Source organism: Anser cygnoides, chromosome 1, assembly GCF_040182565.1.
Source record: "Anser cygnoides isolate HZ-2024a breed goose chromosome 1, Taihu_goose_T2T_genome, whole genome shotgun sequence".
Taxonomy (NCBI): domain Eukaryota; kingdom Metazoa; phylum Chordata; class Aves; order Anseriformes; family Anatidae; genus Anser; species Anser cygnoides.
This window is the reverse complement of record NC_089873.1, coordinates 145905572-145933315: the sequence shown is the minus strand read 5'-3', so window position 1 is coordinate 145933315 and position 27744 is coordinate 145905572. Positions and strand designations below refer to the sequence as shown.

The 27744-nt window shown below is 38.9% G+C and overlaps 1 long non-coding RNA gene across 3 annotated transcripts in view; it reads left to right on the top strand.

The window, feature by feature from the left end:
- Positions 1-15511, top strand: part of LOC106041643 (uncharacterized) — a 72011-nt gene extending 56500 nt beyond the window's left edge. For all 3 annotated transcript variants that reach the window (XR_010826940.1, XR_010826939.1, XR_010826938.1), the window contains exon 3: positions 14719-15511. This is a non-coding gene — a long non-coding RNA (uncharacterized lncRNA). The remainder of the gene's footprint in view (positions 1-14718) is intronic.
- The last annotated feature ends 12233 nt before the right edge of the window (positions 15512-27744 follow it).

Below are 27744 nucleotides of genomic sequence, written 5' to 3'. Positions count from 1 at the left end.
TATACAAATATACGTTTGCTAATCTGTAGCCATTGTTGATCAGACTTGTGCTGCTCAGGGCAGGAGATAAACACAATTTCATTGGTGCAAGGAGATGGCATGTAGCTGTCCTCCAGAATGGCCAGAATACACTCTTTTCAATGGTGAAACAATCACCTTGCATGCCTTATCTTGACTATGGGAAAGTATAGATAAAATTAAGAATGAGCACAGTGAGAACTGCATGTAAGCCTCCTTATATAATGATTTTTGTGCAGTTCTTCCAGGATATATGAAGGATAACCCTGTGTTCACATGGAAAAAAGGGTTTTATGTGTTTGCAAATACATACTGAAGTTCTCACTGCTATGGGAGAGATGCACCCTGCCTAACTTCAGACATATACAGCATGGGAATCTAAATCTAAAATAAGAATGTCATCTGACATCCAAAGGTCAGCTGGATCCCACCTAGGAGGTCTGCACCACATCTGCAAAGCAGCTGTGGTCAGTCTGCTTAGTGGTGACCTTGGCCAAGCAGACATTATTAACTCACCAGGCAGCTCTTAGGGAACTTGGCCGGCCTTTCCTCTGGTTTGACATTCCCTCCTAAGAGCAAAACCACAAGTGTCTGGCCCGGCTCTGCAGACGTCCCACTAACACCTGAGCTCCAGTCCACTTCTCTGCTCATTATTCCTGCTTCATTTCCCTTTCTTGTGGGAAAAAAAATAAAAAAGAAAAGAAAAAGAAAAAGGCAAAATAAGGGGAAAGAGCCCTGCACATTGTAAAAGTTTTCCAGTCCCTGAAGTGACTTCATGATTGCTTCTGTTTTGGTTATAACACACGCATGTTAGATGATCTTGTCATCAAGATGACCTTCCCTGCCAGCAAAGTATTTACTTCCACAGGAGGCAGTTTTCTAGGCCGATTACTTTCAAACGGTGCAGGATTTCAGCCAAGGGTTTACTCTGACACATTTTATACTAAAGTGTGGGTGAAGATGCAGCAGAGAAGGCCATGAGTTCCACAAAAATAGTAAAAGCTGGGCATCCAAAACACCCTTGATGGCTAGGAAAAAGTCCAAACAAAGAGGTTCTAATTCCCATATGTTTTACAGATCACAGATTCCCCAGTGGTCTGTACTTTGATATGTGTAGAGCCTTTTATTTTATTTTATTTTATTTTATTTTATTTTATTTTATTTTATTTTATTTTATTTTATTTTATTTTATTTTATTTTATTTTATTTTATTTTATTTTATTTTATTTTATTTTATTTTATTTTATTTTATTTTATTTTATTTTATTTTATTTTATTATTGTGGAAATTATTTTACTCTTTTGTAAGGGGAACTGAGAGCATATATGCTATGTGGTGTTTTTATGTGGCCTTTCTCGACCAGAAGAGAGTAAGCTCTGACACATACTGCCCCAGCCAGACACTGTGCATCCACATTAGCTTGACATCAAGGCTAAGTTTATTTACCATTTCTCTTAGTGGGCTATGACTGCTTGCTTATGCTAAACATCTTCTTGCTCACTGAATATTGCAGGACCTCCTGTGGCTCAGACGATGAGTTCAAACTGTTGTGAAGCCATATAGTGGAAGGAAAGAATCATAGGAAGGAAAGAAAGGGAACAGAACATCTGTATTTTTCAATAAAAACTCTAGGAAATATAACTCAAAATAAGACTCTAATGTTCTTATATACTACTGCTAATAAGCAATATATTATTCTGCTATTAGCAGAGGACATGTTATTTACTACTCCTGTCTTTAAGGGTACTTTCTAAAGTATGGAAGATATTATGACAATGTCCTGCATATAGTATCTATTGATGCTATCTATTTGACTATCTTTCAAATAAAACCTTCTTTTAAATCCTAAACTAATTGCAGCTCTTCTTAATTGACATGAGGCACAAATCACAACTATGCCATTGATATGGATTAAAGATGCCACTAATGACAGCAATAAGGCATCAGTCAAGCAGCTACAAAATTGGCCCCTTCTCAGAACATTTACCATTGATTAAAAAAGCAAAGTCAGATCTTGCATTGATTGAATAGTGGCTATCCTGTGTTTGATAATAGAAATTCAGATGGTAATCACCAGTTAAAGTACAAGACTGTATTTCTGATTTGGATAAAAGCAGATACATCCAGAATACAGAGTAGCTACAAAATAAAAAATATCTGTCAAATACCTTCACATTGAAACTTAATTGAAAAATAAACCAGAATGTTTATTGGCAGGCACACTTAGATCTTTATCTAACATAAATCAGCATAGCTTTGTTGTCTTAAGGCATGATTTGTACCAACTGAAGATCTGACCTAATATTAAAAAAATAATAACTCCCCAAGTAGTTAGTCTTATCAGGACACACATTCATGTGTTACACAGTGTGACATTTTTTGCTAGTCTGTTTAAAGGCAAATTTTGTGCACTACTTAACCTCAGTTTCTCTTGTGTGTTCATAGTTTACTAGTCATTGAGGGGATTAGGATTTTCTGCACTAGTCAAGATTAGCTGCTGTTTGCCTTACATATTGGCCTATACAGAGCAAGTAAATGATGCTGCCCAACAGGCTCTGAGCTAAGCTCAAAAATGAGAAAACTGTGATGTGGATGTGAAGGTCTTGGGTAAGATTCCCATCTTGGCCAACTGTGGAGAAAGGTTTTTCAAACAATGTTTCAAAAGCAAAACATACTTCATGGACTCCCTAGGAATAAGATCCCCTGGCTCTGGAGTTGCTTACTGCTTAATTCCTGCCTCTCTGCCATGTTGGCCGTTGGGAGACATGCAGGGAGCAAATGGTCAGCAACAAACCAGATTTCCATGGAAATCATCCTCAGATCTTTTTGGACATTTTGTCAACACATTCCTAGAACATTTCAGTTCTGATAAGTCTGGCCTTTTCTGTCAGAAAAATGTAAAGTCTAGAAAAACGCAAAGTCTAGAAAAACTTCTGTCTTATCAGCTGTATTTTTCACTATGTGTCTATTTACGTTAAAGCTTTTTATCTTACTCACTGTTGCTTTTCATTTGGAATTAATTGAGATAATCGGAAAAGCCGCTTAGAACAAGCAACCCTGAAAGGCACACGTTTGTGTTAACCATCAGAGAAAGGCTTGTGGTGGTGGTGGAGGCTTTTTACAGTGCAGTCATTGAATTGGTGCTAGGCGATTGCCAGGAGCACTTGTTCGTCCTGATAGCTGGCTGCCACTTCGTAAGTGAGCAGACAGTCATCTTCATCTGTGGTGTGGCAGGAAAACAGGGAACAGCCCAGCAGCTTGGCAGGTCCTTACTGAAGCCACCAAGATGGGTGGGTGGCCCTGTCCCGGGACCCTCACTCAGGCAGGGGTTGGGAGGGTGAATTTTGCAGTGGTCACATAAAAAGCAAAGTTCCACCATGGGGATGGTGCTCGAGCAGTACGGCAGCTGACATGCATGGATCATTTAAACTAGTTTACTGCTTTGTGAAATGTTCTGTACACTGACTGATGTGCAAATAGAAGAGGCAGCTTAGGTATGAGCTATGTTACTTGGGTTTCTCCAGAGAAAATTGGTTTATCTTCTACTGACCCATAAATTCAATTTGCCTCTTTGACTTCCTGTATTGATACAAATGGAGTAAATCAGAAGATGGCTTAAGCAGACATGTTGAGTTAAGCGTTTTTCATTCCCTTTTCTCAATTAAATGAGCTGCAATTGCATTACGGACGACTCTGCTCCTCCAACTCATAAATATTCTTAATGCATTCTGTCTAGCTAAACCTATGGTGACGCAAACAACTGCCCCTCTGACCCGTCCTTTCCATTCTTTGACATATGCTAGGAGAGCTGTATTTTGACTTGGAGTTATTACTAGCTGGGATATGGAAATGTTGAAAGTTCTTTGTATACCCATTTTCTTTCATATGTGGGTACAGACTGTCTGATTGTCAGATAGCCATTAGACATCAACAAATTGTAGCTGGAAGCAGGATTTTATAGTACAGGCTTGCTTTTAAGAGCCATTCTGGTACTAGTTCAAAATTAACTTTCAAAACATTTTATAGGCCACTTTCTTGCCTTAGAGAAGAGTGTGGCTGGAATGAAGAGGATATTTTAGGAGTGCAGATGCTTTTGCAAAGCCAAACAGAAAAAATGAAATGTCTCCTGAATCATACTGCTCTACATGTGCCTAATAAACAGATCAAAAATCAATAATGGGTGTGGAGAAAAGGTATATAAAAAACCACCAGCATTTTTGTGGGTTTGAATTTACAGAAACTCTGAATTCTTTATTCAACTTTATTCTGAAAATGCTATTTTACTAACTTCTGCAGGAATAATTTAACACATGTTCAGCAGCCTACCCATGAACTAGTTATTCACTGCACTTACAAAGAAGAGAACATCAGCTCTTTCAGAAGGTTTTTTTTTTTTTTTCCTAAGTGCTTTGGCTCTAAGTTTGTAAAATGAGGATTTCATTTTTTTTTAATTTATTTTTATTTTCTTTTTTATTATTTTATTTTATTTTATTTTATTTTATTTTATTTTATTTTATTTTATTTTATTTTATTTTATTTTATTTTATTTTATTTTATTTTATTTTATTTTATTTTATTTTTTAAGAATAAAGATCCTGGGCTGTTGAATTGCTCTGTTACTGTTTACTTAAAGAATGAAACAGAATGAAACAGACATATTCAAGGACTGTCTAATTTAATCCAATTTTGGAGCTGGCATGAGAATCAGTTATTACTTTCTAATTTTACATTTTCTTACTGGCAGTGAAATAAACAGATCCTGTCCAAATATCCATCTTTCTCATTATACATCTAAGATGGAGAAGACTAATATAGATATTTCATTTTTCTATCATAATTCAAGCAAGTATTCCAGTTTGTAAAGACTATTGTAACACTGCTTTGGAAAGGAGATCTAGAGATAATAATATTTTTATTTTGCCTTAGTAGCCCACCACAGCATTTGCATTGTAACAACCAAGTTTACTTTTCCACAGTGAGATACCATGGAAACTGAAAGTATTTTCACAGGATCAAATTTGCAAGCCTTCCCTACCACTGCTGTGAAGATATCCAGAATATTTCTTTTTAATTTTCCCTGCCCTAGAGGATTACTGTAGTCCAGACACCCTGAGATAACTTGGCAAGACCACTGGCATTTGTTCACCCAGTAAACCAGAGACCAGGCCTTCCATCCTCCAGGTTAATGTCAGTGTCAGTAGGTTACATAGTAAGGTATTCACATGTCTCCTCTCAGCCTTGAAAACTCTTATGTTATTGTCTGCTGAGCTGCAGAGGCTTCAAGGATGTTTCTCTCACTCAGAGTAACATATAGACATACGGTGAGGACCTGCTCCTCCGAAAAAGGCATTTTTGACATGGTTCAGGGCCTAAAGAGACCTCTCCCTGAAAGCATCTTGAGGTGCTTACCACTAGAAAACAGCACCTCACTTTATCTTGCCAATAGACCACATCTAAAATCTATGGAGGAGTTGAGAATTTTTATTGTCTGTAATTTCTTGGCTTTCTGTGCAGTACATGGGATATTTTTGGATTGCCTTTACGTAACTGTGCCTAATTCTCTCCATTAATTGTGTAGGATGCCAGGATGTCAGGATACCTTGTCCTTCTGAATTGAATTGTACAAGTTAGAAGTGCTCAGACTTACACTGTGGATATTGCCTCCATCCTGTAATACTGGGTCCATTAGAAAAGTAGAAATATAACTTTTTTTTAAGCAAACATCAGTGTTGGTGAGTTCAAGGAAAACCCCATCATGAAGCTTGTTTTTTATGTCCTCCCACCAAGAAATTCTTGTTCAGATTAGCATTACACTGAGTACATGCAGAGTAGCTGAGCAGTGCAGGAAATGAAATATTGACATCAGAGAGAGTATATTCAACCCTGGAAACACCTTGTAATCCACCAGCCCAAAGAGAAGAAAGTCCTGGAAACTTATCACTGAATGCTCCTTACTGGGACAAGGTCTTTGCTGCCTCCTAGCCTTCTGTAACATCAACTTCTGCTGAGAGGAACCTGGCACACCAAGCCATCCTGTCTCTACTGGAAGACTCCAGTGAGCGGTAGGAGCAGAAATCTGCTGTGTGACAGCATGCCATGTTGGAGCTGGGTCTAGCAGGAGCTAGAGATGCTCTTCACAGCTGGAGCCAGGCATGCTCTTTAATTGCAAAAGGAAGATGTAGTGGATAACGTCTATAATGTGCTTTGAGAAGACTGACTAGAAGTGTTTAGTCATCTGAATTCACTAAGATGTGGCCCAGGCTGTGAAGGATAGATAGCTTATGTCCTGCCATTGGAAAATTCTAGAAATCATCTGCTGAGTCGGATTGACAAATCTTTTTCTTCTGAAGCCTGTGTAGAGTAATCCTTGGAATATTCATTCTTAATTTATACTTATTCTAATAATTTTTAGAATACTTTTTCTCTGTGGAGTATTGTTTCAACACTAAATAAAAAGCCATAGATGCAACTTAAGGCTTTTAGTGAAGGTCGTGATGGTAATAATAAACAATTTTTTTCTAAATAAAATTATATAAGAATGCATTACATCTGTTTCAGCTGATCATATTGAAAGAAAACAATGAATTATTTGAGGTCTGGCAGATAGGTAAGAGTGAATGGAAAGTTCCCAGCAAGCAATACATAAATCATACTTGAAATTCTAGTTAGTTTCAGATTATTCACATCCCCACTTAATACCAGTGTAGAGGTTAGTGCAATTTGTTCCTAATGGATCCGACTGGGGGTAGAGAGGGCTTATGTTCCTCATTTTTATCAGAAGAGTGGCAGGGATCCAGCGTCTTGCAAAGTTAATATTTCTGTTTTTGTCCTGCAGATTTTCCTTTTCTTCTGTCTCTGTGCCAAAAATAATAAAGCACTTAAGCTGATGATGTGAACTGCTTAAGACATCAGCATGAGTTATACTGCTGTGACAAGAAGCGCAGAGCGGCATGCGGTCTTCTGACTGTCTGCCCCTACAGGGCACCAGAAAAGCTTGCTAGTTTTAAACAGTCAAAGTAAACAACTCTCATTTTACAGATTTGATGGGGCTGCGTTATCACTTTGTGAGGGGCAGGGGTGGCACTGACAGCCTCCTTGGTGAAGGCTGTGTTCTCAGGGTTCAGCAGACAGTAAATGCTCCTTGCAGTTTAAAGCCAAACTTGTGGTAGCACTGAGAGGCAAAAAGAATATTTGACAATCCTCACTGTTATCTAGCTTTTTTATTATTTTGTTATCTAGCTGTCATGGCAGTTATCTAGCATATATGGCAGCTGTCATACACTGATGACGGGAAGCTGGTTTCTTCCTGGCCCTAACTAGCCAGCAGAAAATGACTAGATCTTTCTAACTAGGAAACCAAAAGAAAAGCAAGAGGTAGATCCTTTTGGGCTGACTCTGGGGTCTTTATCCCAGTCTTTATCCTTTAGTTGTGAGCTGGAATTCTTTGCACTGCCCAGGTCTGTGGCTTTTTTGTGCTGAACTATACGCCGGAGTAATTTACAATTTTTCTAGCTTTATACTTGCGGTGTACAAGCTTCAACCGGCCCTTTCTGATAGAGCAGGGTCTGCTACCACCATGTTTCACTATTTGAAGAGGCCTCTGAAGAGATTTTTGTATAAATATTTATATAACCCTGAAAGCTGTTTTGCACTGCTAAACAATTTCAAAGGACTGGTGTTACTGACTTTGAAATATTTCTTTAACAAGTCACCATGCAATTTAAAAACAAATAGCACAAACCTCTTGAAGACAAAACAAAGTAACAATCTCAATGTGTATTCTTACACGATTTCTAGCTCCTAGTAGTTACCAGCTGTATTAAGAGTGAGGAAATAATAATAATAATAATAATAGGCACTAAATAACTCCATCTAATAATGATGTTGTTTAGCTTTAATTACCTATAAATTAAACCTAGATTGCTATGAACAGTTCCTATCTTCTATCAGACTCAGAGCATGACTTTGAACTTGACCAGCGCCTAATTTAAGATTCATCAGTGCAATGTTCATGGAAGCTTTACTTTTCCCGTACAGTTCTCTCTTCCTCTTTCTGGAGTTACAACACCAGTGTCTGGGTAGTGGGATACGGGAACTATTTTCTCTTTAGCTTTACTAGTAAGAATAAACTCATATAGGAAGAATCCCAAAGTCCCTGCTTGTTTCCTGCTTGAATTCTATCAGCATAATCTGCAAAACACTCAAGGTTGCGTCTTTCAAATTCTGGGCACTTCACTTATTCTTTTCATCTGCCTAATCTGTTTACAATATTTTAATTGTCTGTGGCATCAAGCCACACTGTTGTTTGTGCCCATGTTTTTTGCATTCAGGATCATTATGCTAATGTCTTCTAGCATAGATACATCCTTATGTAGTCCTTTGCAGAAGAAGCATGGGTAAATCCAGTCCATCAATGTCCAGATACTAGATACCAAAGATAAAACATCCATCATGCACTTAGGCAAAAGTTTAGTACCATATTATTGTAGAAAATACTATTTTTGATGATATGTGCCAGTAAAAATAAGCCATCTGATCACCACAACTTTACTTTGTCAAATGCATGAGGATCAGTCAATTAATTCTCTCCATACCATACTGCATTTGGACAATAGTGCAGACATGATGATGGGATTTACTAAGGACCACAAGGCATTCAAACAAATACAAGAAAAATGTACTTTAGACTGACATGACATGTAACAGATGCCTTGATTTATATCCCACTTTCTGTTGGCTTATTTACAAGATGAATTGTTCATCCTAGGTGCATCCATTACCTATAATATTTCTGCATATCTGACTGCACAAGGCATTAAGAAACATACCTAATAAATCAAGATCATTAAAGAACCACACATGTCAGATGTTCCGTGGATTCACTAATTAGCAGTTAGGAACTTCCAGAACTTATTTCAAGTGGCTGGGTGTTCAGGAAGATTAATCAGCTGGCTATAAAGCTCAGACAGTGAATGAGAGTGTTCAGTGGAGAAATAAAATCCCTCCAGGTAAAACAGAACTTGCATACCCTGTTCCCACAGTTGTCAGTCACCTATTTGTTTATTTAAGATAGCAAATTACCATTCCTATCTCATCATAGCTTGCCTACTGAAAGCTGAAAGGGCCCCAACCAGCTCTACCCACAGATAGAAGAGCGGAGTGCTGGTACAGCTCTTGGGTCCCAGTAAAAAATGTTCAAGAGAACATTTACTTGCCAATTTTATTTTGTTTTTATTTATTTATTTATTTTTCACTGTGAAGGGAATAGAAACTGTATGTGACATAAAGTACCCACCAGATTTGTGAATACTATAAGAATCTTAAGTTTCGCTTGGAAATGTTTCTCTCATTTCTGTGTTGATTTCCGTTGACATGTGGAGGAAAAAGGTATGCAGTAGATGCTTACATACATTTAGCTGCAATAGCATGAAAGCAGTTTTGCAAAGAAAGACCTGGGAGACCTAGAAGTCAATGAAGTTGACTGTTTGCTCTTCTGGCAAAGAAAACTACTGGCATCCTAGACTGTATTAGGAAGAATGTTGCCAGCAGGTTGAAGGAGATCTTTCCCCTCTGCTCAGCACTGGTGAGAAATATCTGAAGTGCTGGGTCCAGTGCCATGCTCCTCAGTACAAGAGAGGCACGGACTCAGTGGAGTGGGTCCAGTGAAGAGCCACAAAGGTGATTAAGGACAGCAGTATCAGTTGTATAAGGAGAGGCTGAGAGAGACAGGATGGTTTGGCCTGGAGAAGAGAAGGCTCAGGCAGATCTTATCCAAATACATAAATACCTGATTTGGCAGTGGGGCAAGTGGGGTAAAAAAGTTGAAGCCAGGTTCCTCTCAGTGGTACCCAGTGATGGGAGAAGAGGCAATGAGCACAAACTGAAACACTGGAAACCCCATTTAAATTTAAGAAAAAATTGGTTAAAATGGGGGAGGTCAAACACTGGACCAGGTTGCCCACAGAGGTGGTGGAGTCTCCATCCTTGAAGATATACAAATCCCAGCTGGACGTAGTCCTATGCAACCTGCTCCAGCTGACTCTGCTTGAGCTGGGGCTTGTATTACACAATCTCTAGAGGTGCTTTCCACCCTCAGCAGCTGCATTGTCATGAATTTGACACAATGCAGCAGCTGGCTCCTCCTGGCCAGCATGACAGTGCCTTTAACATACACCTCTTTGCAGGTTGTTGATACACGTTCTTTGGGAGGCAGGGGAGAGAGAAAAAGACCACAGTAGAGGAAGTAGGGTTTTCTGGTGTGATAAAAATTACAGATTCAGAGAGGGAGAAAGCCTCTTTGATTATGACTGTCAGCTTGTGTTAAGCAGCATAAAATAAGTATGTTTTATAATTTTGTTGGGCAACTGTATAACTGATTTCTTGCCCTTTCCAGAAGGAAATGTATCAGTGACTAATGGCTTAGGTTGTATTATATGACAAAATTAAATACACAGTCATGTTAGTGAGAGCCATTTTTCTCCTCTTCTTCTAATGTTTATGACAAATGCTCCTGTGTCTAGCTGTAAATAATTAATGACTAATGTGCTAAATTAATGGTAGTAATTTAAGACGGATTATAGCAACATCAATCAAGCTGCAGATATGCTTGTAAACAAAACAAAACAAAAAATCACAGTGGGTTCATTCCTCCTCTATATTTTAAGGTTTTACATAGGATCATATCTCATGTAATCTCCCTAGGATTTCCTTTAATAGTCTCATATACTTAAGCTCCTATATAAGCAAGAGCTATTGTGGAAAAAGGCAGGGCATCTGGACTCTGTCTGACATAATGCAATTTTCTTTTTCTTCGAAGGTCAGTTGAGTTCACTGCAGAAGCCAAGCCCAGCTATTAGCCATTGGGAAGATTACTCTTTGAGTCCCATTCTTTCAGGAAAGCATGAAACCAGGCATCTGTTTCTGGAAATGTAGTGGGTTAAAATTTAGTAACAGCCTTTCCTTCTTCTCACTTTTTATAAAATAATAGAGCTTATAAGCAAAGAAAGCATCTACAGTCTCAGAGAGGGAGCAGCACAGTCACATTTATCATGTCAGTTTTCTTAAAGATGTGCAGCTTCCAATAAATTTCATGTGCTGTCAGTGTGGAGGATAATGTGTCCCTGGAATAACAGGTATTGTAGAGCTGAGGACCTTCTCCTCAAAGAAGCATAAAACCCACTTTCAGTTCAAGATAATGTAAAGCTGTGTTTTCAAATGTACAAGTTATCTTGAGGGAATTATTAGGCAGAAGAAGAAAAATGCCTTTAGTATTATTTTTTATGTTACTGAAGTGAAGAAGTCCCTGAGGGATAAGCCTGGTGGCTCTGGCAAATTTAGCTTTATAAGTAACTCTGAAGAGACATTAAAGAGAGATTTAGTGAAGATGGATGACTGTCCCCAATGTCCCTTTAAGACTTCAGATACATTTTTAACACTGCATAGCATTACCTGGAAGTGGAAGATACACATTCACTTTACCACAGAGGGGAGTATGTAAAAGCATCAGAATTGTCTTATTATCAGTAGAGCAAAAACAAACAAAACACTTCCCAAACCAACACAAAGGAGCATTTTTTGCAGAGGTGTGTATAGGCTCAACCTGATGAGGTAGGAATGGGCAAACAGAGACTCTGTACATTTAATCAGGAATCTCCTCACCTCTTCTTAAAAAGTGAGGAGAATTGACATGACTTAGCCGCCTCCTAATTCCTGACTACCCTGAATAATGAAGTTGACTCATGTTCTGCCTACAAACATGCCTTACCTTACAACCCTGTGTTCTTTTAGTCCTGTTGGTATGTATCGGACCACTGTGCCTGTGCTTATATCACAGATAATGTGATCCAGTAACTAATTCTTTATTCATATCATCGAAAGCCACAAGTTAACATTTATTAAACCATGAAAGAAAATGCTAGTCATTGTGATACATGACTGAACAGTACAAAGCTCTACATGTTTCCAATATGTGAAAATGTACATGCAAGTAAGCTAGCAATGGAAGTAATGTATAAGCTTTCAAAATTAAATATGATTTCTCCTTGGTTGTAAATAAAACTATGGAGACAGCACTGTATAAGCTGGTCTGTGTGATTTTCACAAAATTATGTTGGCTTTCTAATTAAAAGAGATTGAGAAGCACTGTGCTAGGTGATACTTTGGCAATCAGAATGAGTAAATCAGTTCTCTCAGTGTAATTTGTATTCTCAGTTAATGTGATTGCCTGTGAGATGCCTGTAGTGTGTTTCTAAGACACATTATTTGCATAGGCTCTTGCTGTAAAATGATGCCCAGCCAGTAAAGCTGTGAGTGGAAATTGAAGCAGTGGGAACATACTGAGTGGCAGGATGAGAGGACAGGAGTTTTGAAACATTTGAGAATTCTAGCTTCAGAGCAAGATATGATGCATTTTGATTATTTTGCAAAGATTATTAAAATCTTTGAGTAAACATTGCCCACAAAGAGGTCTAAAGATCTTGTATTTTCAGTGTGCAGTCGTTTGGTCCAAGTATTTTTGTGTTCGGCATGAATGAGGTTGCATGCCCTGAGACATCAGTTTCCAGGCCAGCAGGTCATTATAAATCCTCTGAAACACTTGTGGCTCACTGACAGAGAACTGACAAGTTGGTGCATTACACAGCACAATATACCTTATTGGTAGTCCTTGAACTACCACTCTTCTTCTGAGCACAGTTTAACCTCCTTTATCTATCACTTCCAGTGGGAGGCTTGAGAAAATTTTAGGTGAAATGGATGTCTTGGGTGTTTCCACACACATAGGCTGAAAGATGTATAATCAACAGGTGTAGATATCTGCTCTGTAACTTGCAAACTTAGAGCACGGGAACTGCATTTCTAGGCTGTAACCACCTGATGCTAGTCTCAAAACTAGATAACTTACTCAGGTCCTCAGTTCATTCAGACAGGGTGTGAATGTGCCCTACATTTTGTATATTTTTATCTATTTATTTTTTTTATTTTGTTTTCAGAAAGAAGATGTTTATTTCATTAAGACTAGCTTCAGATTTTATTTTTTATTCTTAGCGAAAAGAAACAAACAACAACACATGAACTAAGAAGTTAATAAAAGAGTTTCTTATACAAAGCTTAGCAATCAAAAAAAAAAAAGTAACATTACAGATACAGAACAATTGTTCACTTCATTGGGCATGTAATTCCTTCACAAAAGTCTAAACTGAAGTGGATATAAATCATGGGTTGCTGCAGATACCTTGATGAACAATCAATAACAATTTTTTTACAGGAAGCAAAATCTTAAGAGTACAAAAAATCACCGCTGTTGTTATTGTAATTACCATCACAAGCTGTGTTTCACCTGAAGAAGTGGAAAGCAAAATGAAGAATAAACAGAAGACAGGAAAACAAAGAACACTCCAGAAATCATTCCTTAAGAATGGGGAGGGAGAAATGGAGGGAAGTGGACAGTTTTTATTTAGGACAACAGATCCTGGGAAATTTCACTGTAACTGTGAACAAGAAGTGGATAAGGACCAGGCATTGTGCTTTTCAAGGATGTAAGAAAAGCAGAAGAAAAATTAAGGCAAGTGTCAAAGTCAGGCACATATGTAGGTTATATAGGCAGATCTAACTTACCACAGAATCACAGAATGGCCGAAGTTGGAAGGGACCTCTGAATATCATCTAGTCCAACCTCCCTGCAGAGCATTTATGTGTATGTAGACAAAAGATACCTGTGAAAACTGGCTTCAATGCACATGAAGCCAAATCAGATAAACATCTAGCCCTATACACAAGTCATGTAACCTATAACACATGCACCTGTATGTGTATACATACATATATATGTGTGCACATACTCCTGCAGATACAAAGATTTACATGCTTAGTGTGGATATATTCACTCCCAAATTTGGTATGAAGTAATACATGAGGGAAAATATGCAGCTCCACTTGACAATCAGACCAATGTATGCTTATTAAGGTACATCTGAAAATTGGCAATGAATGATCCAAAAAATGTAGAAAACAAAGACTGCAAGAAGCATATTGTTGCCAGTGCAAATGTGACGGTATTGGGAAAATAATCAGCTGATTTGCAAGCTTTAAATTGTCATAGCATGCAGAAAATGCTCCCTAGTATTGCAAAATAAGGATGGTATCAAAGTAGGCTAGCATTATTAGAATAGGACAAGAAAGTATTACAGACACCTGGGGGACTGAAAACTAGTGCTAGCACTCAAGGGATCTCCATTCTGCCCCCAGCTCAGGTGAGGCTTGGGAAGACTGCTTAGTTGTGGTCTCTCTGCCTCTGTTATCACCTGTTAAATAGTTCAATAGTCCTGCTTTTATTTTACTTGCCTATATAGATTATCTTTACATTTTTGTTACTGTGGATCGGTGAACTATGAGTTGTGCTGGCATCCAGTGCCCTATGCCTAGCAGAGAGATGTTGCACTGCAGCACTGCTCTGCTCTGCACGCCTTGGTGCCTACACCTTGCTCAGCTCTGTGCTGTTGTATATAACCGAATCCCCAGCCCACATGGTGCTCTTTAATTAATTCTGGACTTTGCCTACTGTGTGATTCCTCATCATGCCACCTCATACTGTTCGCTATCACTCCCTGTGTTGAAGTTTTTAATGTTCAGTGAAAACCCCAAATGTCAACAGCAGAAAACGCCCAGCTAACGGAAAAAATGTTTCTGCTTCTTGTCATTCAGGCCTCAGCCTATCTGCTGACCAAGAGAATTGCTGCCTTGTCTCACAGGAGGGTGCCTTCATATTAGAACCATGGACTTCATTCCTGACGTTCACTGGGGTCTCACTGTGATATGAAACTCTGCAATGGGTATATATTATACAACCAGGGGACAACAGCTATAATCACAGACAAGAATCCAGAATTTAAGTACAGCAGGCCTTCTAGAAGCATAGGGCTTCTGTTCAAGACCATTAGCTCTAATGAAAATGCACATTTTTCATTAGGCTCTAATAGCCTGCTGCAAAGTAGGGCAACTGCTGTGCAGTGTTTGTAGAAACAAATTGCTAATCAGTCAATAAGGACCTTTACCGTGCACTCTGCTATAGACAGCTTTTAAGCATTTTCAACTACATTGAATTATTTTAACTCATTGAATTGTTACTTAGTGAAAAAGAAAATATGTTTTATTTATAGAGTATTCAACATGGCAATGCAGAGTGAATTTTGCATCTTGAGTCCATATTGTTAACATTTATACAGGAGATTTATTATGAGTTCTATTTGCCTCATGATTTTTTTTTGTCTAGGGTTCAGAAAGTTTTTATTTTATACTGAAGGATGGTAATTAATTGCATCAATCATTCTTTTAGAAGTAGATTTTATAATTCCATTACTAGTATCCCAGGCACCCTAAATCTTAATGACATGAGCTGTTACTGGAGTACAAAAGCCCACTGATCACTGTTGAGTGAATTATTCACATAGAAAAAATTCACAGGATTAGGATCACTGCATTTATATGTGTATGTAAATGTGTATGTGTGTGCATATGTAATATACATAAATGAAACAATGTAACTTTTGTTGTTTTTCTTTTTTTTTTGTCTGGTAAGAAATAAACTCTACTTTCTGGAGAAGGTCTGACTCATCTGATCAGATTCACTCATGTTAATAGTACTAGGCACAGAAAACTGAACTGGACTGTACTTTTCCAATCTAGAATATGGAAAGATTTCTACATCTCTTTTAGTAGGAGAATAAAACAACAGTATGAGTCCTTGTTGGGTATGAAGTGATGATGCTCCACCATTTCATGACAAATAAGAACATAATATAAATCTTTTTTTTATTTTGTGTGTGTGTGTGTGTGTGTGAATGGTATATGAAGAAATTCTTTATCTCTATAACTAGTGATACTATTAACCTTTGTTGTGCCTTTTTGAAGTGGAATGCATAGAGTAATATTTTGAAGGAAATTAGGTTTCTAGTTGGGAGCAAGAAGTACTGAGTTTGAAGGAAAGGCAGAGAGTTAAATGTCTGTAGCTTGGAAACTAAAGCTGGGACCTGGAGAAATATGATAATTGTCTACAAATATTTAAATATTATCAGGATGAAAGATTAGTTTAATTTTTATTTTTTGGCCTTCAGATAAGCTTACATGAGAGACAAATTGTTAGTATGACATGTCTAGATACGAAGTATACCCCTGTAAGGTGAATGCAAGAAATCTTAGACCTCTGTATTTTCAAGGAGACCTCTCAGCTGGATCTTATCGATATGTTTGATATTAATGAATAGAAAAAGCCACATATTTGGGATACATGCAGTTGCTGATAAAATAATTCCACTGTTATGACTGCATAGCAACCTGAATTTTACCACGATAAGCTTGAGAAATGTTTGATTTTCCACATTACGGTCATGTTTTATGTTGATGTTTTGTGCTGGATTAGACTATTCATTACAAAGGCATGTTGTACAAGGTTCTCTAGAAAAGAGGGCATAAACCATAGTATAAAGCAGATGGAAACCAAATTTCACAAGCTAAAGGGAAAAGACTAATGCATTTTTTACTTATGAGATGTAACTATTCTGAAGTATTTGGGAAGCTTTCTATTACACCTTGATAAATGACATTATTATATTGTCTGGATGTATACTATCTAATCAGTGTATCCAATATCTTCTGCTCAATCTGGCAGAGCTACAGGATGCATATAAACCCCTTTCAGTACAGGTGTCTCATATGATAGGCTTTTGGAAAAGTGTTTGACTTCTGGAAGTTGACAGTGAAGTTAATCCTAGTATTCTGAGACACACACATGCCAAAAGGAGTTGTGAAATATACCCTTGTTGTGAAGTGAATGGTAAAAGCAGACTACTTAATGCTTCAGGAGCTTTATCTGAGTTTAAGACTTGGGAGTAACAAGATAAAGTGAAAGCCTGGTAGTTTCCACCTCATTATATTTAGGAAAAGAATTGTTAACACGTGGTGTTTATAAACTAACTCCCTTTCCTCTCCTTCATCTTCTCATACATATTCAAGAGTGGCCTCAGCAAAAGGAAATTAGTCCAAGAAGCAACAAATCAAAGATTACTTTGACTCTTCCTAAGCCCTATTTAATGTTGAAGAACAGTATCTTCTTAAAACACTACTTGGACCCTCTCAGACCTATATTCTTTTCAGTCAGTGGCGTGTGTCCACAGCAGTGGCATTGTACATTATGTCTGTAAATAAATTTAGCCTGATGAACTGCAAATACCACATGTGAGGGTGGTAGTGGCCTTAGTTTTTTGAACCAGTATAAGTGCACTTGTTCCAGTATAAGTATTCGCACAGACTGATTGGTTATAGTTGTAACTTTCTGTTTCCTGAAATATGTTTGCTATACTTTAAACACTCAGTTTTACCATAATCTTCTCTTTGCAAGGACTCTTTTTTTTTTTTTTTTTTTTTTTCCACTTTAACTTTTCCATCCTCTAGGGGATTTTCTTTGAACTGATGATCCTGAGGAGGTTGCACTATGTCTATGTAATGAGTAATGTATTGTGTCCAACAGAATGAATCAGAGAGAGAATAACATTATGTGAAACATTCAGAGTTCCAGCCCCTGGAGAAATAAGTTTTTCTGAGTTCAAGTTAACCCCTACCTTATAGAAACAGCCTCTCCCTCAACTAGATGTGAAAGAGACCTGAGGGATCTGGCTGCTATGTCTACATCTTATACCCCAATCTTATACCTCTCTTCAGAGAGACACTTGGAGTCCCATCAGATAAGTTTTGCTATCTGGACATGTGCAAGGTTTCTGGCTCCATCTCACTCTTTCTTCCATGGGTCTTTGCTCCCCTACCTAGCCACAGATTTGCTTCTTGGGTAACAGACCTTGCTTTAGCTATGGGTTTAACAGAGGGAGAATTAATTTAACAGGTAGCATGGCTGCTGAAAGCAACCTTACACCAGCAACAGGCTACATTAGCTTTGGCAGTGTGCTCTCCAGGTATATTTAAGTTGCTATTGTTACCACACCCATTTGTTTAGGCTATGTGAGGTATCACTACATAACATTGTATTGTCCAAAATAAGCTTATTCAAAGCAATAGGTGCTGGTGAAGCTGTCTTAGAACTCTGAATGTATGAAGATGATCTCATGTTCCCAACAATACTGTATGAAAAATGAGCTATTGCTTAGACTTCCCCTTGGGAGTGATGCCAGCAGTTTGGAAGGTAGCTGAATGGAAAAATTTTGCCTGACAACATAATTCTGTTTGCTTATTTGAGACAGACATAAAAAAATTTTAGGGTTTTCTTAGCTTGTAAATACCTGACAGGCATAAATCCAGCCATAGAAATGCAAGTAAAAGAGAGCAACACTTCTGTGCCTCATTATTCTCAGATGTCTCAACTAATGGATTTGCACCGAGGGGTTCCTGCTTTCCTCAGAACTGATTGTGTTATTCCTTGGGAGTTGAGGCAAAACATATACCTGCCATAAAGACACTACTGTTTTTCGGGAACTTTTTGTGGTCAGTGTAGCATCCATCACCTTTTCTGCTTGTCTTGGATGAATTATTGGGATGCTCCTGCTTGCTGGCTCTACTTCTGCTTCTGCATGATCTCATGCTCACCCTTACACTACCAGGGCAGCGTTTAGATCATAGTGATACAGAAGCTGTGCTGGCTTCTCTCACACTGAAAAAGCCTTTCACTTGCTGCTTTAAGTTTCCCCTTCACAATGGAAAACAACAGCTTTCGCTAAGCTGCGCTTTTCATGCATACAGAGCATATCTGGGGCTCTGTACCACAGACATCCAAATCACCAATCACTTTTTTCTCCTTAGGTATCTTCTCTCTTCAGTGGGATAGGCAATGTGGACAACAGACCCATGTCCTTTGAAGAGCTCTCTATACTTCTAAAACAACCTTGTGCTTATTTAATCACAAAAATTGTACATGGCAACTGGCAGAGGAATTGTCAGCTTCTGCTGACAGGTCCTGTAGTGTGGTAAAACACCGGCCCTGTCAGGCTTAACACGCCTAACAGAAACCCCACAGCATAACTAGGTCCAAAACACATCTGACAATTTCCAGGAAAATGCTTGCAAGTGGGCACAGTTCCATTTATCAGGAAAAGCATTTGTGTATGCCATGAGTTTTCATACATTTACATGTGAAATAAACAGATAAACTGTGTAACCAATTAGTGAACACGCAGTGGACTGTATTAGACTTGTGTGTGTGTATAGAAATAAGAGTTTGTAAGGTTAACTTTGGATACCAGCTGCTGGGCAGCTGTATCCCCCTCAATAGTTTGTACAGCAATGTGCCATGCTTGGCTGCTCACAACACTGCCTGGAGAGTTGGAAAGCTAAGGGACAGTTCTGGTATGCAGCAAAGCTCACGGCTAAGATAGTTAAGGAACCATGCCTGGCAGAAGAACAAGATAAACATATGTAACGTTCATTTATCCTCTAGTTTGCTGAGAGAGGTTTTGCTAAAACCTAAGAGACTAAGTGCTACTGGAGATACTTGGCACTCTCAGCTTCAGTAAGATAAAATTATTTAAAGAAGGTGGAAGGACTGGCAGATCACAAGCTGTCTCTCCAAAAAAATTGTGTGACTGTAAAACCAATTCCTCCAGCCTTTAAAGGAAACAGTGTTTGAGGATGTATTATTTGGACCAAAATCAACTACTACATCCCTTTTCTCATGTGGCTGAGTGATGGTTATACATTGAAGTACATCCCAGGGCATAGGGTCAGCTGTCTGGAATGGGACTCTGAAAAGAGCACACCATGGTTCCTGCCTACCCCAAGCAATTTGCTTTTCTCTCTGTGGAAAGCTATGCATAGTGGAGGGGAAGAAGGCTGCGTGCCTGAATCTTGCTCTTATAGTTAGGCAGTACTCAATAAGGGTGTAGATAGCAGAGCACAGATGCTTGGAAGCATTCCCAAGCACATCAGCTGAGAGATAGCCAATGGAACCAGAAGCTTAGATAATAACAATAATATGCTTTAATGGCTTATTAAACTATTAGTTATACATAGCAAAACATAAAATGAATGCACAAATGAAAGATACAACTTTTTATGGAAAATACTACTTACAGAAAAAAAAAAAAACAGGAAGCAGTATGAACACGATGTAATAACACTATCCAGATGCTGTCTCCCTCAGCACAGCAGTGAGCCCAGTGCTGGATTTTTATTCAAAATACACATGCACATTTTCATCCCACAGGATCCTCCAAACAATGGAAATACAGATTATTACTTCTTTCCTAATTTTTAGTGTTTAGAGCAATAAGTATTGCTAATAAAGCCAGTATTGTTCCTTTGTCTCTTTCAGTCTGATCTTGGCATTGAAAGGCAGTAAAATTTTAGGTGATGGCTTTTTCATTTTTATTCCCAGTAAACAAGTCATCAAAACTACTGTCTCCCCATACAATTTACTGCTGAAATAACATTTTTGCTGTCAGGGGAAAAAAACAAAATCAGACCATGCAGCATTAATATCAGAACTCCTTTACTTAGTTCAGTAACATGGGTAAGAACTCAAGAGATTCACTGCAAGAAAACACTGCAACTGTGTCAGGAAGTTATCTCTTGTCTCCACAGATAGAACGGTACATTCTTTTTCTGGTTTCAGAGAGGTATCTGAAGTCTTGCAGATTCAGTTTATCTCTGCTTTCCCTCTTTCATACTCTGGTATTAGCCAAAGGTGGAAGGCATCTAATTCTTCATAGCTGGACATGATCATCACTTCAGACAAAGACTTTTTGCTTGATCTTCCAGCACTTAAGAAAGTGAATCATCTCTATACTATTCATGTCCTGACTCAAAGCCAGCTCTGGCCAACTCTATCACATGTGATCCCATGTAGCAAAAGGGAGGAATGGACGGTCAAAGTGAGAGTGTACTCCAGCTGAAGAACATAATAGAGTGAATAGGAGACCAAGATATTTAGGACTAACCAATCGTTGAAAACTACCCATACCCTACCTTAATTGTCTTGGTTTACAAATTCAGAAAAGAGATGAAGAGTGTTTCATCAATCAAATCCGTGTCTCTCCAATTTAGAGATAGTATTTAATGTAGGACAATGTCAAATGCTTTGCACAAGTCCAGGTAGATGATGTCAGTTGCTCTTCCCCATATCCATCAATGCTGTAACCCCATTGTAGAAGGCCACAAGATTTGTCAGGTACAATCTGAACTTATTGAAGCCATGTTGGCTGTCATCAATCACCTCCTTATTTTCCATATGCCTTAGTACAGTTTCCAGGAGGATCTGCTCCATGATCTTGACGGGCACAGAGGTGAGACTGTAGTAGTTCCTTAGGTCTTCCTTTTTTCCCTTTTTAAAAATGGGGGTTATGTTTCCCCTCTTCCAGTCAGTGGGAACTTCACTAAACTGCCATGACTTCTCATATATGATGGGCACTGGCTTAGCAACTTCATCTGCCAGTTTCTTCAGATGAAGATCTGAAGACTTGTGGATGCATCTCATCAGGTCCCATGGACATGTGCAATTTCAGGTTCCTTAGATGATCTTGAACCTGATCTTCTCCTACAGAGATGGTTATTCATTCTTCCAATCCCTGCCTTTGCCTTCTGTAACTTGGGTGGTGTGGCCAGAGTACTTGCAGTGAAGACCAAGGCAAAAAAATCTCTCTGAGTACCTCAGTCTTCTCTATATCTTGGGTAATAAGGTTTTCTGCTTCCTTCTGGAGAGGGTCCACAATTTCCCTAGTCTTCCTTTTACTACTGACATACCTATAAAAGTGTTTCTTTTTGCCATTGATATCCCCATCCAGATCTCATTCTACCAGGGCTTTAGCTTTCCTAACCTCATCCCTGGCTGCTCAGACAATTTCTCTGTATTATTCCCAGGCTACTTGTCCTTGCTTCCACCCTCTGTAGGTCTCCTTTCTCTGCCTGAGTTTGGCCAGAAGCTGTTTCATTCATGCATACCTCCTGGTGTTTTTGCCTGACTTCTTCTTTGTTGGGATGCATTGCTCCTTAGCTTGGAGGAGATGATCTTTGAATATTAACCATCTTTCTTGGGTCTCTCTTCCCTCCAGGGCTTTGTTCCATGGTACTTTACCAAGAAGATCCCTGAAGAGGTCAAAATCTGCTCTCCTGATGTCTAGGGTAGGGAGCTTGCTTCTTCCTCCTTGCTGTCCTCAGAATCCTAAACTACGCAATTTCATGGTCACTCCAGCCAGGGCTGCTCTTGAGCTTCACATTCCTCACCAGCCTCTACTTGTTGGTGAGAATGAGGTCCAGCATAGAACCTCTCCTTGTTGGCTCCTTTATCACTTGGAAAAGGAAGTTATCATCAGTGCATTCCAGGAAGCTCCTGGATTGCTTATGCCCTGCTGTGCTGTTCCTCCAACAGATATAGCGGTGGCTGAAGTCCCCCATGAGGACCAGGGCTTGTCAACATGATGCTGCTCCTATCTTTCTAGGGGGCCTCATCCTCTTGGTCTTCCTGATCAGGTAGTCTTCAGCAGACCCTCATAAAGTCTCTAGTCCCTGCCCTCCCTTTAATGGTGATCGATCAGCTCTTGGTTGGATCCTTATCTATCCCTGGGTGGAGATCCATGCACTCCAACTATACATTGACACAGAGGGTGATGGTCCATCCTCATCACCCCTGACTGTCCTTCCTAGGGAACCTGTATCCCTCCATTCCAACATGCCAGTGCCAGAATATATCCTACCATGTCATCCTGAGATGGTGCCATCAAGAAGGCAGGGGCACTAGGCTTTGTTGTCTAATCTTGCCTGAAGTGAAAGTCTTCTATGTGTGACTTCTACACCATAACATATTGCTCAGGGAGCAAACAGAAACCAATGGGCGGAAAGAGAAGGGCTTGTATGTGTCTGTCTTCTTATTGTTTTACAGCTATCATGACAGGATCGCAGTCTCCCAGGTGATCTGAAATAGTGGGATTACAAGAAGTTGAGAAAAATGTAGGAAATATATGTTTCTATTTAATTACATCTGAAAGATGGAATACTTGGAAAAGCTAACTTAACCTGTAGCCCAAGGAAAAGAAGAACACACAAGGAAAATATGTGGAGCAAGAGGCTGGAGCCTATCTGGGTTTTTGGGATTTACTTTATGAGGAGAGAGAATCATTGACATTTTAACCTCCTCCAGTGCCAGTGTGAGGATAGCTTTATCAATTTATTTGTTCTCCCTAAGAGGAAGGAGAATTTCATCTTCAGGTCTCATTCAATGCTCCCCAGGGCTCCTTGCATTGTAGATTTGTTTTATCAACAGTATTTCTTCACCTGAATGTGGCCCACTAAGTTCTTTTCTTCCAGACTAAAATACATACTGATACATACATGTACATGCATACACATGCAGACACACATGCAGAATACTTAAAAGGCAGATCTGTTTCTGACAGTGTCGAGCAGCAGACTATTATCCATATTGAGACAGAAGAGGTGTTGCATATTGAACCTTCCCCTGACGTAGCCTACCTACACTTTCTGAAACAGAGGCTACATTCAGGCTTTTTTTTCCTTATTTTCCCTTCATGGCCTTCTGGGATTAGTGAACTTCTACCTTACCATCAGCCCGAGCAAGGATTATTTGAGCTATGCACACCAGTGACTTAGAGCAGTAAAAACCACTGTCATTCATCTGCTTCAGTGTTTGCCCCAGGTCCATTTTAGAAACTAATTTGGAATATGTTGACTTGAGCAGTTAATTAAATTCAGGAGGCCATGTAATTTGTCCAGCAATATCTTAGGAAGGTCTGTTAATACCAGTTGTTGAGGGAATGCGTATTTTTATAGAACATAAAGCAGGGATGAAATCAGAACTAATCCGAAGTCCCTGGTGCATTATAACATGGTATATTGGATCAACAAACAGATATCAATAACTCATTCTTGAAATGATGGCTGGGATTGCAAAAGTAATGGTCACATATTTCTGTTAAAAAAAAAAAAAAGAAGGTTGTGTACCTTCCTCTAGTTAACAAAACTGTTACTCCTGTAACAGAAACGCAAAATTGGAAGGAATTAGGACAGACGTAAGGTTCATTTCATGGACCCGCTTTGGGAAGCTGGAATTTCTCTCCCACTATTGTGCTGTGATGTTTTTTATTCAATAGTCACTGTAATATCCTTATACAGTACGGCACAAGAAGAGAGAAGGAAATGTTTTCTTCTCAGAGTTATCTGATGCTTATGCTTCTCACACAACTTCCTACTGAAATTACCTGAAACTGCAGACTGATGGAGTCTGCCAGGAGCAATGGAGGGCTCTTTGCACAGAGAGGCCATGCTTTCACAACAGCTGTAATGCCCTCTGTTCCTGCAGCTGGTACTTCTGCCATTAAAGGGGCACTTTGGTAAAAAGCTGGGGAATATCTTCAGTTGCACTCTAATTGTTCAGAATTATCAAAACTGGTCAGAGATTGGGTTTCTCTTCTGTTGGAGAGACAGCCTTCCTTACAATGGTGAGCTGATGCATGAGATGTACAAGTCAAACACTTTTAGTAAAAGAAATCTAAGCTAATGCTGCATTCCAGAACTACTTTTTCCCTAATAGTTATGAGGTTAATATTTCATTTGTACACTGCATACTTTAAGTCTGTACCAACTGTGATGTTAGAACTATAATTTAAAAATCCTGAATAAATACTATAAAAATTGCCAGAAGTACCTAGGTACCAAATCAACCAAATCAAAAGAAACACTTACAAATGCAAAACTAAATCTCTCTGTTCTGGCAAGAATAACAATAAAAAATCCAAACATTCTTCACAGTTGAACAGGGAAAATGTTTTATTGGATGGAGACAAAAGAAAATACATAATCAATTTGCAGAATGAAGAAAGCCAAACCATTCTAGCTGAACCACTTGAGAGAATCTCAGGTGTTCAGCATAATGACTTGGCAAGATATGTTGCTAGTCTTATCTTGAAAGTGATAGGTATAGGAGTCCAAGAGTTGTTAAATCTCTTTTCCCAGAAGTCCCCCACTTTACAAGGTTCCAAGAAGGCTTTCTTTACAACATGCTAAATCAGTCTTTATTCTGCTTATATTATTTTGTTTAATGTTTCCATTACTGGAGTGTCTTCTGTGTTATGTTTCAGCCAGCATAGGTATGCTTGGCATCTGCACAGTGAGAACTTTTGTCTTTGAATACAGGCAAAGAATGAGATGGAGAACAAGAGCTACCCACTGGCTTTCTCAGACCTAACTATTGAGAATACGAAGGTATAAGAAAATACCTTTTCAAATGACGTATACAAGTTTGACACTTGGATGTTCTAGTGTCACAGCCCTGATAGCATGATAGATACACTCATATTTCTTTAGGCTCTGAATTTATATACCTGCTTTTAGATAGCTGGACTTGCAGGCTTTCATTGTTGAAGCGATCTATGTATTTGCACCATATGTATTGTGAAGAATTATTTAAGCAGTTTACATAGAAAGTGCTATTCCTGACGAACGTTGTCAGGATATTCTTGTCTTTTATTGGTATTCAACAAAATAAATGACATGTACATGTTTTTGTAAGTCCCATTCTGTCACCAGCAAAAAACAAAGCAGGCATTCATATTTATGAAAATCTGGCCCTGAACAGTTGCTTGAATGTTCAGGCATGAATATTGGTAGCTCTTTATCCATAGTGCTCTTCCATATTTCTCTTTTATCTTTATTGATATTGGTGTTAAATGGGCGGTTTGGGGGTATCAGAACTGTGGAACTGCTTCATTACAGTGATTTCCTACCTCAGGCAGCAGTAGCTTGAATTTAAAGCCAGTCTCCCCTCCTCCAAAGAATTCATACATGAAGACAGATCGATGTCCACCTCTCCCATTTGCAATAATTCATTTAGTTACGTTAATAAGAGCTATCTATTTGATTTGTCAAATTGAATTACAAAACCCACTGAAGCTGATGGGAATTATCTTGTCTCCTGCCCTAGTGCCTGGCTGCCAGATTAGGGGGGTGGAGGTTAAGATCAATTTTGCTATGGCTCATTTACTCCTGCTGTGCTGGTTTATTCCATTTAGCTCTAAGTAGGATGAAGGGAGACAAGGCACAGCTGATCTGTCCTGTACTACAGTCCAGCCTTCAGCCCTGTAAGAGCTAGAGATACAAGTAGCAGAGCCACAGTGAGCTCCTTCAGATCATGAAATCTGGCCAAACAACTGTTTCTGAGTTGCTTGCTGGACTTTTGCCTAGTTTATGTAAAATCAGCTCCTGCAGTTGTTAGTCATTGATAGCTCAGGCCTCTAGCTGGAGTGGATAGTTGAAATGGTCATAAATGGAGTTGGAAAAATAAGAGAGTAGTAATGACTGGTTTAAAAAAATACATATGTATCTTTGTGCAACATTTCTGGAAATCCAAACAGTCACAAAGAAATCAGCTGGTGGAACAGAGACAACAACACAACAACAACAACAACAAAAAAATGTTTTCTTTTTTTTTGTTTTTGTTTTTTTTTCTTTTTTTCTCCCTGAAATGCACGTGTATACACATAGTGATATTCATGTGCCCACTTAGTGTAGGTTGCTTCCTCCCCGTATTCTTTTTTTTTCTTATTTTTTTCTTTTTTATTAATAATCTGACTTGATTCTTTTAGTAGACAGAACCTAAGCTGAAATAATACCATGCAAGTTACAGCAATATTGTGAAAAGCACAGTATGTTTTAGCTCTCTGCAGGACTCTTAATCATAACTACAGACTATAGCCTATCCATCTATGTATCTATACAGAGCTCCTGCATGAATGCAGGCTGATCTGATCACTGGGGAGCTGGTGATCATCTGCTTGCTCCTAGGAACCTGCAGTGCATCACGGATGCTGCCCGTATGGTAATCTAGCAAGGAGAAAAGACACCTCCTTTTTTGGCTGATGTTAGCCCCCAAGGAAGGTAGGTATTACACAGGGAGGCTGAACAGTGGAAAGATGACTAACTGGACCTTTACTGTGATGAGATGCCAGTAGGTGTCTGAAGAATGTATAGCACACTTATACACACGAAAAGGAGGGGGAAAGGTTTCTCATCTCTGAATCCTGAGCTTTGCTGTGTTATTCACAGATAAGTGATGTTGCAGATGGCAAAGAGCCAGTTGTATAGTTAGGCTGCAATTTTACCATGCCGATCACCAGCAAAGGTGTTGTCAAAGATATCTTCTGTGCAATCACATTTCTTTCCTAAATGCATAGCAGGTTGGGCAAGTGCAAACCTCCTTCTTTACCCTTGCCCACAGGCTGTGTGCAACTAGGGCTATGTGTTGAAGGCCCAAGACCATCGCCTGTTTTCTGTGGAAGACAGTCTTCCCTTTCTAAAGTCCAGTTATTAAGAAAAAAGATTCCTTCCTCCACATCTCAATTTAACAATTACTGAGGCTTCCTGCACTATCCTGCACATCTCATGGAGTAAGTGACTCATAGAATCCCTGTGTTGCTGAGCAGAAATTAAAAAGAAAAGAAAACAAAACCAATTTACGTCATTGAGGCTAAACTGGCCCTTGGAGGAAGCTCTCTCCAGGTCTTTGAAAGATGTTCAGAAGGATGCTTACAAAACAAGCCTTTAAAATACATCCCGTTTGTGAAGATAACCTGATTTGCAAGGAAAACTTGAGGACACTTGGAATGTTCCAGATTAAAGCAAAGAATCACAGAATGATGGACTATCGTGAGTCAGAAGGGACCCACAAAGATCATTGAGTCCAACTTCTATCATTGAGTCCAGCTCATAAAACAGGTTGTCACA